The 11,390-nt window shown below is 41.0% G+C and overlaps 1 pseudogene across 1 annotated transcript; it reads right to left on the bottom strand.

Annotated features, from left to right (window-relative positions):
• Positions 1 to 7,377: 7,377 nt before the first annotated feature.
• On the bottom strand, positions 7,378 to 8,853 carry LOC138821240 (small COPII coat GTPase SAR1A pseudogene; annotated as a pseudogene). Its single transcript, XR_011370098.1, has one exon. The product of XR_011370098.1 is annotated as a small COPII coat GTPase SAR1A pseudogene (transcript).
• Between the last annotated feature and the right edge of the window lie 2,537 nt (positions 8,854 to 11,390).

The following is an 11,390-nucleotide window of genomic DNA, read 5'->3' as shown; positions in this document are numbered from 1 at the left end:
CACTTGAGCCATACCTCCAGTCCAGAATTTTTTCTAGGCCTGAGTCTTGAACTCAGTGCCTGGGTGCTGTCCCTGAGCTTTTGTTTTGTTTTGCTTTTGTCGGTCATGGGGCTTGAACTCTGGGCCTGGGTGCTATCCTTCAACTCTTCAGCTCAAGTCTAATGCTCTACCACTTGAGCGACAGCACAACTTCCAGTTTTCTGGTGGTTTATTAGAGATGAGAGTCTCATGGACTTTCCTGCCTGGGCTGGCTTTGAACTGCAATCCTCAGATCTAGCCCCCTGAGTAGCTAGGATTACAGGCGTGAGCCACTGGCACCCAGCTTCCTTGAGCTTTTTTTTGCTCAAGGCTAGCACTTCACCACTTGAGCCACAGCTCCACTTTGGGAATTGTGTGTGTGTGTGTGCACGTGTGCGTGTGCATGTGTGTGTGTGTTTAATCAGAGATAAAAGTTTCACACTTTTCTGCCTGCACTGACTTCAAACTAGGATTATAGGCATGAGCTACTGGTGCCCTGCTTTCAGTCCAGAATTTTGCTGTTTAATTGGAGATGGAGTCTCAAAGACTGGTCTTCTGGAGCTGGCTTTAAACCTTAGTCCTCTGATCTCAGTTTGAGTGGCTAGAATTACAGGTGTGAATTTCCAGAGTCTAGCTAAATTTTTAAATGCATTCATCCAGTAATGGCATGTATACTGATTTCATGAGTTGGCTGTTGTGAACATTGATGTAATATATATGGCCGTGAAGATATCTCTGTTATATACCAGCATCATTCCTTTATTTTATTTTTATTTTATTTTTTGTTGGTCGTGGAGCTTGAACTCTGGGACTGGGCACTGTCCCTCAGCTCTTCAGCTCAAGGCTAGCATTCTACCACTTGAGCCACAGCGCCACTTCCAGTTTTCTGGTGGTTTATTGGAAATAAGAGTCTCACAGACTTTCCTGCCTGGGTTGGCTTTGAACCATGATCCTCAGATCTCAGCCTACTTGGTAGCTAGGATTATAGGTGTGAGCTACGGGCGCCCAGCTCATTCCTTTATTTTCTAAAGTGCAAAATAAGACAGAACAAAATTATTGATTATTAAAAATAGGACATAGCATTTGAGGCAGACCTTCTTTGTAGAGAGAAACTCCAGGTTAAACAACTTAAATATCAACTTACTGAAATGTGGTAAATAACAGAATTCAGGAAATGCCCAGAAACCAGGAAGGTGCTTTGGCCTTAGAGTTAGTAAACAAGAAGCTTAAGATGTGTGAAATGTGTTTGAAATGTATTTTTTTGTGTGTGTAAATAGGAAACTTGGGATGTGTTTTGGTAAACATAAGTTAAACTCCTAACAAAGGAAAAATCCAGAATGTTGTCTTCCTTTCTGACTTATTGCCTTGTTTACTGGAAATTGCTATTTGTGATTATTGACTGTTTTTGTCACATACATTGCTACCTATGTGTGGCTCTGTCACATATACTGCCACCTGCTCATTGGCTTCTTCCCTATATAAGCCATGCTGTGAGAGAGCTTGATTGCTATGCTTTACTACCTGAAAAGTAGGGTGAAGTCACCATACAGCTAATAAAGATTCCTTGCCCTTTTTATCTGAGTCAGTGGATATATTTGCAAGAAATATATTTGTAGGAGCCAGGATTCTACAATTTTTTTGGCAGTACTGGAGTTTGGAGTTAGGGCCTCATGCTTGCTAGACAGGTTCTCTACCACTTGAGTAACACCTCCAACCCTTTGAGTTCATTTTTGTTTAGGGTAAAAATCCATTTTTATTCTTCTACATGTACATATGATCTATTTTGGAGAAAATTCTATGTACTGCTATGAATGTGTTTTGTGGCTGTTGGGTCAAATATTCTTTTTTTTTTTTTTTTGTCAGTTGTGGAGCTTGAACTCTGGGCCTGGGCACTGTCCCTGAGATCTTCGGCTCAAGGTGAGTACTCTACCACTTGAGCCACAGCGCCACTTCTGGTTTTTTAGTGGTTAATTGGGGATAAGCATCTCATGGATTTTCCTGCCAGGGCTTGCTTTGAACCATGATTCTCAGATCTCATTCTCCTGAGTAGCTAGGATTACAGGTGTGAGCCACTGGCACCCAGCTTCAAATATTCTTTAGATGTCTGTTAACTCCATTTGATCTATAGTGTTGTTTAATTCTGAAGTTTCTTCATTGATTTTTTGGTATGTTGGTTAGTATTAAAGTCACTAATTATCTTTGTGATGGAGCCAGTCTTTGCTTTTATTATGTATACTGACTTCAATGCATATATGTTTAGAATTATAGTATCTTTCTGATGGATTAAAATTATAATATCATTTCAATTACAGTATCATTTTGATGATAAAGGGTTGTTCCCTTTGTCATTTATTTGTTTGTTTTTGCCACCAAGTTGCATTTCTTGGATATTTGTTTTTTAATCCACCAACTTGGATATTGTGATTAGATCACTGAAACCATTAACATTCCAAGTTATTATTGAAAGGCCAGTAGTAATTCTTGTCACTTTGTTTCTGAAATGTGTGATTTTTTTTTAATCCTCATTTGCTTATCTTCTTGACCAGTGAGATTTATTCTTTCCTACATTTACATTATTGTGTTCATTTGCCCCTCCTCTGGCTAGGAATCCTTTATGTATCTCCTGAAGTGCTAGCTTAATGGTCATGAATTCCCTCAGTTTTTGTTTATTAGGGATAGTTTTTATTTCTCCTTCAATTATAAATGACAGTTTTGCAATCATTTTCTTTCAGGATTTGAAATACATCATTCCATGTCTTATTCCTTTTAGAGCTTCTATTGAGAAATCTGCTGTTATTCTGGTAGGTTGACTTGTTGCTTCCCTCTTGCAGCTTTCAATATTTTCCTTGTTCTGTATACCTAATATTTTAACTGCAATATGATGAGGAGGGTTTCTTTTCTGATCTTTTCTGTCCTTTACCTGAATGATCATCTTTTTCTGAGGATTTGGAGGCTTTTCTGCTACTATTGTATTGAACATGTTTGATGTGCCTTTAGCTTGTCCATGATCCACAGATATTATTTTTTCTTACAATTATTTGCAAGTTCTATTTCATCTATTCTGACTTCAAGCCCCAATAGTCTCTCTTCAACTTAATCTATTGGGAGAGTTTTCAACTTTTAAAAATTTGGCTTTTTGAAATTTTCATTTCCAGAATTCTAAAATTTTCAAATTACTATAATTTTATTGAATGTTCTTCATATCCCGCATTGTCTTTTGTGTCATTTGGTTGTTTATCTTATCTTAAACACTCAGGTGCTTATTCTTATCTCTTTAATTGTAATCATTCTTTTTTCTGAGATTATTTCATTATCTTAGAGTCTGTTATTATGGAATTGCTGGCTTTTGGAAGAATAATATTGCCTTCTATTCACATCCTTGGCTTTTCTTTCTTTTCCTTCCTTCCTACTTTCCTTCCTTCCTTCCTTCCTTCCTTTTCCTTTCTTCTTTCTTTCTTTCTTTTTTCTCCTTCTCTCTCTCTCTCCCTCCCTTCCTTCTTTCCTTCTCTCCATTGTTTTTTGTAGTATGGGGTTTTTTGTAGAACTCCGCCTTGTGCTCACAACTTAGATGTTCTACTACTTAAGCAATGCTCCTAGCCCTTTTTTCTTCACTTGTTTTTCAGATAGGGTCTCTTGATTTTGTGAGGGTTAATCTGAACCACACTCCTTTTACTTACACCTTCAGCATAGCTAGGAGCAACTTAATTGGCTAATGACAACTAGCTAACTTTTTGTTTAGGTGTGCTTGGAACCACTATCCTCTATCTCTGCCTCACAAAAGCTGGGATTACAGACATGAGACACAGTGCTCAGCCTAGAAGTTTTTGTTATACTTATAGTAACATAGAACAGGAGGCATGGTATACCACACAGGGGCACAAAGAAAACCATGAGGTGAGATGAGCAGGTGGGAGTGGGGGTGGGGTAAACGAGTGAGGGGGGGAGGGGGTAAGAGAGAGAATTTTTTTTTTTTTGGTCCAGTTGTGGGGCCTGAACTCTGGGCCTGGGCGCTGTCCCTCAGCTCTTCAGCTCAAGGCTAGCGCTCTACCACTTGAGCCACAGCGCCACTCCCGGCTTTTTTCTTTTTGCTTATGGGGTGCTGAGGAATCGAACCCAGGGCCGCATGCATGCAAGGCAAGCGCTCTACCACTGAGCCACCTTCCCAGCCCCAAGAGAGAGAATTTTTATTGCTTTTATTTATCTTTTTGTTTTTCAAAACCAGGCCAAGTTAAGAAGGTTAGAGCTGGATAGCTGGAATAGTTTTGGTGGGGTCTGGGTTTTGAGGCAGTTACCTAAATGCCTGGTTTCTGTGGTGATTTGGGTAGTTTCCTGGATAAAAAGAGCTGGAGCCTGTAAAGAAGGGGCAGAAACATTGGCTCAGGATTGGTGATTTTGCATATCAAAGGTATATTCACAAGTTATTTACTATCTCTAGGGGCTAACTACCTGGGTTTTGTAAAATTTTTACAACTCAGCTTCTCAATTTCTACCAAAAAGAAAGCTAGGATTCTGACAAGTATTCTGTTGAATCTGCGGATCAGTTTGAGGATGTATTCCATCTTCCCAGCAATTTTTTTTTTTTTTTGGTCAGTCGCAGGGCTTGAACTTGAGGCCTGGGCACTGTCCCTCAGCTCTTCAGCTCAAGGGTAGCGCTTTCCCGCTTGAGGAGGACATATTCCATCTTGATGTTAAGTAATTAAGATCCTGTTGACAAGGCTTTGTTCATTATAGTTTAATATTCCTTTCTTATTTTTCTGTTTGTTTCCTATATGTCTTTGTTCTTATTTTCTGTTGCATTCAAAAATGTTCAATAGTTTATCATTTTAACTACTGAATTTTTTTTGGGGGGGGTCCGGTCATGGGGCCTGAACTCTGGGCCTGGGTGCTGTCCCTCAGCTCTTCACCTCAAGGCTAGCGCTCTAACACTTGAGCCTCAGCACCACTTTTTTCTTTTTGCTTATGTGGTGCTGAGGAATTGAACCCAGGGCCTCATGCATGCAAGGCAAGCGCTCTACCACTGAGCCACCTTCCTAGCTCAACTACTGTATAGTTTGAGTTGTTTTCTTTTCCTTTTTCTGAACTTAGGGCTTTGCATTGGTTTGCCAGGTGCTCTACCACCTGCTCAGGTTCCAGCCCTTTGAGTAGTTTTCTTGGTGGTTACCCTGAACTTGCAGCAATTTTGTTCCAACAAATGCCAACTTATTTGAATACTATGTTAAACTTTTGTTCCTTGTATAGTTTATGTCCCTTGCTTTTTTATTTCTTTTATTTTTTTGCCAGTCTGGGGCTTGAACTCAGGGCCTGGGCACTGTCCCTGAGCTTTTTTTGCTCAAGGCTAGCATTCTACCACTTGAGCCACAGTGCCACTTCCAGCTTTTTCTGTTTATGTGGTACTGAGGAATCAAACCCAGGGCTTCATGCATGCTAGGTGAGCACCCTACCACGAAGCCACATTCCCAGCCCCTGTCCCACGACTGTAATCCTAGCTATCAGGAGGCTGAGATCTGAGGATCACAGTTCAAAGCCAGCCTGGGCAGGAAAGACTGTGAGACTCTTATCTCCAATAAACCACCAGAAAACCAAAAGTGGTGCTGTGGCTCAAATGGTAGAACGCTAGCCTTGAGTTGAAGAGCTGAGGGACAGCGCCCAAGCCCAGAGTTCAAGCCCCGCAACTGACAAAAAAAAAAAGAACAAGCAAAAAACAGGCCTGGAGGCATAGCTCAAGTGATAATAGTGCCATCCTAACATGTGTGAGGCCCTAAGTTCAAACCATACTTAGTACTGCTAAAAATTAATAATCAGTTCATACTTTAAAAATATTTAACTATGCCAGGAACTGGTGATTTATGCTTGTAATCCTAACTCCTCAGGAGGCTGAGATCTAATAATCATGATTCAAAGCCAGCACAGGCAAGGAAGTCCATGAGATTCATATTTCCAAGAAACCACCAAAAAGCCAGAAATAGAGCTGGGGCTCAAAGTGGCAGAGCACTAGTCTTGGGCATAAAAAGCTCAGGGACAGTGCTTGGGCTGAGTTCAAGTCCCAGGATTGGCATTTTTTTTTCTTTTGCCTACATAATTACTTTTACTGTTTCTATTTATTTCTTCATATGGATTCAAGATGATGCTGAGCGCACTTTCATTTCAGCCCTGAGAACTCCCTTTAGCTTCCTTCCTTCCTTCCTTCCTTCCTTCCTTCCTTCCTTCGTTTGTTTTTGTATGGGTACTGGAATTTGAACTCCAGTTTGAACTCAGGACCTACTAGTTTTTTTTGTGTTTTGTTTTTTTTGGGTCCGGTCGTGGGGCCTGAACTCTGGGCCTGGGCGCTGTCCCTCAGCTCTTCAGCTCAAGGCTAGCGCTCTACCACTTGAGCCACAGTGCCACTTCCAGCTTTCTTTTTTGCTTATGTGGTGCTGAGGAATCGAACCCAGGGCCTCGGGCATGCAAGGCAAGCACTCTACCACTGAGCCACCTTCCCAGCCCCAGGACCTACTGTACTTCTTGAACATGCCTTCACTTCTGGCTTTTTGCCAGTTAATTGGAAGTAACTGTCCCTCAAGTTTGTCTGCCTAGGCTGGCTTTTGACTTCAATTCTCAGATCACAGCCTTTTGAGTAGTTAGGATTATGGTATGAGCCATCCAAATCCTTTTAGTATTTCTCACAGGGAATGTTTCTTGCAATATTTATTGTTGCAAACCACTGTAAGTGCCTTAACCCACCATGACCAGGATCAAGGCAGTAATGGAAACCGGATTTTAAAACTGGTTTTGAGGCACCAGGGGGCCTATGCCTCTCACCAGCAACAGACACCCCAAGGTCCTGGTAACAGGGTGTTTATTGATTTTGGGATAGGGGAGTACGTGCAGAAAGTAAGGTAGCAATCTCTTTAAAGTTATAGACACCAGCATGTGAAACAATCCTAGGATGAGTGATGACATTATCTTAGGAAGGGAGGCAAGCAACAAACAACTATCATTTGCATAAGAAGCCTTTATCTAACTCCAAGGTCCAAGAAAGTTTGAGTTCTGATTAACTCACATTTAGGGTAGATTCTTAGGTCTCTGTAATGCTAGGAGTGATTGATCTATCTCCCAGCTTTCTGAGAGTCAGAGAATGACATTCCAAGTCTCTATGAGACCTCACAGCTCAGCATTCACAGATTCCCACAATTTATCTCCATTTTCATTTAAGATGTGTTTTTGCCTATGGCTCACTCACTCTTGTAATCTTAGCTACTCCAGAGGCTACTCCAGCCAGGGCAGGAAAGTTCGTGAGACTCTTATCTCCAATTAACCACCAAGAAGCTGAAAATGGTGCTCAGTAGTAGAGCACCAGCCTTGAGTGAAAAAGCTAAGGAACAGAATTAAAAAAAAAAAAAAAAAAGCTAAGGAACAGAATCAAAACCCCAGTAGCAGCATAAAAACACACACAAAAAGATGGAACTTTATTTTTTGTTGTTGTCCTGGGCTTGGGGCTTGAAATCAAAGCCTTTTTGCTGTCGTGGCTATTTCTCTACCACTTGAGACAGAGCTCCACTTCTGGCTTTTTGGTGGCTAGCTTCATGCAACCCTCAGATCTCAGCTTTCTTTAGTAGCTAGAATTACAGGCCTGTGCCACTGATATGCAATTTATTCATGTTTGATGAACAGTTGGTCTGGCTGTCTTGGCTGACTGATTACTTGTCTTTCAATGTGTTGATACTTGTGTCTTGCCTTGTGGTTTCTGAAATCAATTACTAATCTTTTTTTTTTTTTTAGGATCAGTCTAGAGAAATAAAACTCTTTTATTTTCACTGTCCAAGTATCAGTCAATGTACTGGGAAAGCCAGAGAACGCCCTTGCATAGGCTTGTCTCTCTTTTTTTTTTTTTTTTTTTTAGGCTTGTCTCTTGAGTACACTGCACATGAACACTTCCATGGGGCATGCATTCAGTTCCTTCAGAGTCACATTTCCCTTTCCTGTGGTCAGTCTATAAAGTCCAAATATCTCACGTAGCTTTTCTTCACTGATAGCATCTGACCTGTCAATTTTGTTTCCCAAGATAAGGATTGGCACGTTGGATATTGTTTCATCAGTCATTAAAGCATTAAGCTCAACTTTGGATTCCTTGAGGCGAGAATGATCTGAACAGTCCACCAGAAAGACAATCCCATTAATTGCTGGAAGATAATTTTTCCAAACCCGACAAGCTTACTCATGCCCACCAAGATCAAAACTTGTAAACGTCATTCCAGCAATTGTCAGTTCTTCTGATGTTGGATGTAGTGTTGGAACATGCTGGTCCAATCTGTCATCTTTGAGTATGTGAAGAAGAGTAGTTTTGCCCACATTGTCCAAGCCCAAGAACACAAGTTTCCCAGATTTCTTGTAGAGTCCTAGAAACTGGAGCACACTGCTGAAGCCATTGTAGATCCACTCAAAGATGAAAGACATTATTAATGCTTACTACCGGATGCACATCACCACCTCCCCTCGATTACTAATCTTTTATCTTTTTTTTGTGTGTGTTGGTCCTGGGGCTTGAACTCAGGGCCTATGTGCTGTCCCTGAGCTTTTATGTTCAAGGCTTACATTCTACCACTTAAGCCACAGCGTCACTTTCAGCTTTTTCCATAGTTAATGGGAAGTAAGAACGAATCTCATGGACTTTACTGCCAAGGCTGGCTTCCAACCAGGATCCCCAGATCTCAGCCTTCTGAATAGCTAGGATAACAGGTGTGAACCACCAGTGCCAGGTTTCAATTACTAATCTTATAGTGGCCCTCCTATGAAGTGTTTCTCTCTTGCTACTTTCAAAATTCTATATTTATTTTTGGTTTGCTTTTCACCATTTGATTATGATGTATTTCAGTGTGGCTCTCTTACCTGGAGTTAATTGAGCATCTAGATTGTGAAAAGTAATGTTTTCATCAGATCTGAGTTTTAATTCATTATTTACTCAAATGCTTTTTACTTGCTTCCTCTTCTCTTTGGTACTCTATTATGGTTTGAATGTGAAATGTACCCCACAGGTTCATGGATCTGTTTCCAACTGGTCATACTATTTTGGGAGTGGTAACTTTAAGAGATGAAGCCTAGTTGGAGGAAGTGGTTGAAGGTCATATCTGGTCCCCAATCCCTTCTCTCATCTTTTTTTTTTTTTTGCCTGTCCTGGCCTTGAAATCTGGGTGAAGGTACTATCCCTGAGCTTTTATGCTCGAGGCTAGTGCTCTACCCACTTGAGCCACAGCTCTACTTCCAACTTTTTAATAATTAATTATTGATAAGCGTCTCAAAGACTTTCCTGCCTGGGCTGGCTTCAACCTGAGATCCTCAGAGCTCCGCCTCCTGAGTAGCTAGGATTATAGGCATGAGCCACTGTGCCTGCCTGGTGTCTCTGCTTTTTGTCTGTCATTAAGGTGAGTAGCTTTCTCTGCATCTTCCTGAAGCCACCAGGTTCTTTCTTGCTATAGGCCCAGAACCAAGGACTATAGACTAAATCCTCTGAAACTGTGAGCTAAATTAATCTTTCCCTCTGTTCATTGTCAGGCATCTTGTCACTGTGATGGACAATATACCCATATGTGTATCTATGTTTGAAACTGGCCCATTCCCCTGTGGTTCTGTGGACTTTTCTTCATTATTTCTTCTTTTTCCTCAGACTGAGTAATCTCAGTTGACCTATATTCAAGCCACTAGTTATTCCTTCTGTCCACTCAAATCTTCTCCAGTCTATTTTTCATTTCAGTTATTGCACTTTTCAACCTTGGAATTTCCATTTGGTTTGTTTTTGTAATCACTCTCTCTTTACCAATATTGAGATACCATTTACATACTTTTGTTCATGACTTCTTTTTGCCTGTTGAAAATATTTTAATAGATCATTTCAAGTTTCTGTCTCAGGAGTCTGGTCCTTTGCAGAAGAGCCCTACAATCTTTCTGAGGAATATTTTTTTCTTGATTGCTTTCCCCCCTTATTTATAGATCATATTTGGTTTCTTCAGGTGTCATAATCTTTTTAGAAAACTGGACAATGTAATAACTCTCAAAGTCAGATTCTGCCCCCTTCTCTGTATTTGTTGTCACTGATACTTCATAGTGGTTTAGTGACTTGAGGCAATTCTGTAAAGTTGCCATTTTTGATAATATAATATGTGGTCACTGAATTCTCTACTGTAATTGGGTGGTCAATCAACTCTTAGAGAGTTTCTAAAACTCAAGTCAGTAGATCTCCCAGTCTTTGCCAAGGTGCTTTTGTATATGACGGGGCTCATATCAAAACATACTTTTTTTCTTTTTGGCCAGTCCTCAGGCTTGAACTCAGGGCCTGGCCACTGTTCCACTTCTGGCTTTTTGGGTAATTAATTGGAGGTAAGAATGTCACAGGCATTCCTGTGTGGGCTGGCTTCCAGCCTCTATCCTCAGATCTCAGCCCCTACAAGAGTTAGGATTACAGGCATGAGCCATCAGCACTCAGCTGCTGCAGGTACATTTTTTTGGGGGGGGGGTGGTCCGGTTGTGGGGCCTGAACTCTGGGCCTGGGCGCTGTCCCTCAGCTCTTCAGCTCAAGGCTAGCGCTCTACCACTTGAGCCACAGCACCACTTCTGGCTTTTTTTTTGCTTATGTGGTGCTGACCTCATGCATGCAAGGCAAGTGCTCTACCACTGAGCCACCTTCCCAGCCCTGCAGGTACATTTAAAGCATGTGTTTGTTAGTGTTTTACGTAAGCATTCACGGGGAAGAGGCTTTTTAGCACCAGGAAAGCACTGCTTCAGGTCAAATGGAGACAACTCTTTCTAGTGGGTCTTCTAGGTAAACACCACACAGGTCATATGCAAGTCAAGCATCCCCAATCTGAAAATCTAGGATCCAAAATGTCCAAAAATCTAAAATGTTTTGAGTGCTGACACAAGTAGAAAATTACACATTTGACCTCATGAGGGGTCACAGCCAAACTGCTGGTACTTTATATTCACCTCTCTCTCTCTCTCTCTCTCTCTCTCTCTCTCTACCTACCTACCTACCTATCTAGGCTTTGGGCTTGTTTAAAGCTTATATATGGGTGAATTTTGCATTTAGACTTGGGTCCTATCTCCAAGATATTTCATTATATGCAAATATTCCAATAATTAAAAAATACTGAAATACTTCTGGTTTCAAGCATTTTAGATAATGAATACTCAACCTAAAACAATTCTTTGGAAATGAAGCTTTGAAAAAAGATTCAAGTCCAGTTTGCTCTCTCCAGTACTGGGAACACTAGTGTTGTTTTTCATGGATACACACACACACACACACACACCAACTACTGGGAACACTAGTGTTTTTCATGGATACACACACACACACACACACACACACACACACACACACCAAGAGGCCAGAATAAGGC

This window comes from Dipodomys merriami, unplaced genomic scaffold, assembly GCF_024711535.1.
Source record: "Dipodomys merriami isolate MVZ:Mamm:240054 unplaced genomic scaffold, mDipMer1.0.p SCAF_90, whole genome shotgun sequence".
Classification (NCBI taxonomy): domain Eukaryota; kingdom Metazoa; phylum Chordata; class Mammalia; order Rodentia; family Heteromyidae; genus Dipodomys; species Dipodomys merriami.
Note: the sequence above shows the minus strand (reverse complement) of the source record. Positions and strands in the feature narration are given on the sequence as shown.